Raw genomic sequence first — 2,899 nt, 5'->3', positions numbered from 1 at the left:
ACCTATGTTCCAGAATTCCATCTGCCTCCTTCTTTCTGCTGATATGAAGTCATAGCAGATAACCTTGATGCTGTTTTTTTCCAAAGCGTATTGTGCATTGCACAGTGTAACATATTTTATATATAAATATGTACAATATCAATGTCTCACATATCATGTATTTTATATAATATACTTATCGTTGTACATTATTTGAGCTTGGGTATTTCATAGTTTTTGGCTACATTATTTTGGAAATACTGGCTTCTATGTGATTTCTGTTCTTTTTAATGGAAAAGGAACATACACTTTTTGGCTTGTAAAGATGAAAGAAAGTCCAACTTCTACATTTCCATGAAGTTGACTACTTTTTGAAGTTGGTGAAAACAAGGATATGAAGTTTGGGTTTTATAATAGAGGATTCTGTACACACATGGAAGAAAGCTTGCTTCCCAAAGAATGAGCAAATGATAGAGCTTCCCCCCCGTGAGAAGATTTGGAATTGAAGCACAGAAGGGCCTCATGCAGTAAACCCTGTGACTGCAGCACTTAAACAAAATTGCTTTTTATTATCTGGTTGAAAACCATCCAAAATAAACTATACAGGATTAAGGTTAAAAAGCTTCTGGGTAAAACCAGTCCTGGCTAATTTAATTCCTTCTCACAGTATTTCTGTATTCACCTGCTTATAATGTGTGTTTTAATTCCTTAATAGACCTAAACTTTATTTTAAAATGTTTTCTGTTAAATTAAAATCTCTGTTTATAGAAGTCACTGTTCCCTTAACCTCTAAGGGTGTTTTGTAGATTTAACGTTCCCAAAGGGCATAATCATATTTAGCTATGTTACTGTCAATTACCAGCAAGCTCTTTTTGTACAATTAGGGGGTGGTTAATTTACTCTAAGTAAGGTTGCCACCTGTCTAGGGATTAACTCAAACAGGGTGGAAGTCACAGAGACTTTTGAGTTTGGGTTTAAAGCAGTGCAAGATTATTTCTTAACACTCTGCTACCATTTTGGTGGCATTTTCTGGGTTAATCAGTGGTAGTGGTGACAGCAGGTGTTTTATTGGTCTCTGTGTTTGAGAGGCAGGTAGACTACATTGTTAAAATTATAAGTGTCACTGGAAATCTGTGAACAGTAGCTGTAATCATGTTTAGTACCCATTGAAAATGAATTGAAAGGATCTTCTGCTCGTCTCTATTTTTTTCCCACTCTCACAAATACCTTATCAGATTGTTGGATGGTTGGGAAGTAGCATCCCTAAATATGGGTAGTTTGAGGGCCCAGAATTATGTTCAGTGGAAATATTATCATATTATCTGGTGTCTCAGGGAAATAAAACATGAAAAACATTACTGATGTAGTTCACAGAAGTAAGTGAGGACATAATTTTATAGTATTTAAAATAAGCAATGGGAAATATCAAATTTATTGTTTTAAAGAATATGCTTTGTTAAAATGTTTTCAATATAGTATGTAAAATAAAATATCTTAATTTGAGTTGATATGCATGTGATTGCATTCCATCTGGGGCCTGGTTCCACTAGAAAGGGGTCATGGTCTTGACCAACTTCTTTGAGATCTATCAGTGTTGAGATCTATCAGTGTTATGTATCTTCCTTCCTTCTTTCCTCTTTTCCTTCCTACCTTCCTTCCTTCCATTTGAAATTAAACTAAACTTATTACATGTTGTTGATGGAGTTTGGGTGTGTTGTCCCCTCCAAAACTCATGTGGAAATTTGATCTCCAATGTGGCAGTGTTGGAAACTGATTGAGTCATGGGGGCGGATCCCTCATGAATGGATTAATGCTGTCCCTTGGGGAGGGGGGATTAATGAGTGAGTTCTAGCTCTATTAGTTCCCATGAGAGCTCGTTGCTTAAAAAGACCCTTGCACCTTCTCTCTCTCTCTTGCTTCCTCTTGCCATGTGATCTGCTTGTACCTGCCAACTGCCTACCACTGTTGTATACGTATTCTTTTTTCAATTGGAATTTTTCTTGTGGAGGTACAATTCTTAGCACCACAACATTCACCCTTCTACAGTGTACAATTCAGAGCTTTTTCGTATACTCACAGACTTGTTCAACTATCACCATTACTTAATCTGGAACATTTCATCACCCCAAAAAGAAACCTGATACCAATTAGTAGTCACTCCCCCTTCCACCCCTGCTTACTTCAGCCTTAGGCAACCGTTAATCTACTGTCTGTATAGATTTTCCTATCTGGACGTTTTGTGTGAGTAGTATCATGCAGTATGACTGGTTTCTTGAAGTCAGCATAATGTTTTTGAGGTTTATTCATGTTGTCACATTCCTTTTTATTGCTGAATAATCCATTGTATACATATTCCACATTTTGTTTATCTATTCATCAGTTTGTAGATATTTGGTTGTTTCTACTTTTTGGCTATTATGAATAATGCGTCTGTGAACGTTAATGTATAAATTTTTGTGTCAACATATGTTTTTATTTCTGTTGGATAGATACATTGGAGTAAAATTTCTGGGTCATATGGTTTAACATTTTGAGGAACTGTCAAACTGTTTTCCAAGGTGGCTGCACCATTTTGCATTCCTTTCAGTAATGTATGAGGGTTTCAATTTCTCAGTGTCCTTGACAACACTTGTACAGTATCTGTCTTTTTGATTATAGCCATCTTAGTGGGTGGAAAGTGGTATTTTTATTGTGGTTTTAATTTCTGTTTCCTCAATGACTAATCATATTGAGAATCTTTTCATGTGATTATTGACTATTCGTATTTCTTTGGAGAAATGTCTATTCACATTCTTAGTCCTTTTTAAAATTAGTTTGTCTTTTTATTATTGACTTGTAAGAGTTCTTTACATGTTCTAGATACAAGTCTCTTATATTTGTGATTTGCAAGTATTTTCTCCTAGTCTGCTGGTTCTCTTTT

This window comes from Galeopterus variegatus, unplaced genomic scaffold (assembly GCF_000696425.1).
Source record: "Galeopterus variegatus unplaced genomic scaffold, G_variegatus-3.0.2 Scaffold232, whole genome shotgun sequence".
NCBI lineage: Eukaryota > Metazoa > Chordata > Mammalia > Dermoptera > Cynocephalidae > Galeopterus > Galeopterus variegatus.
This window is presented reverse-complemented; position numbering follows the sequence as displayed.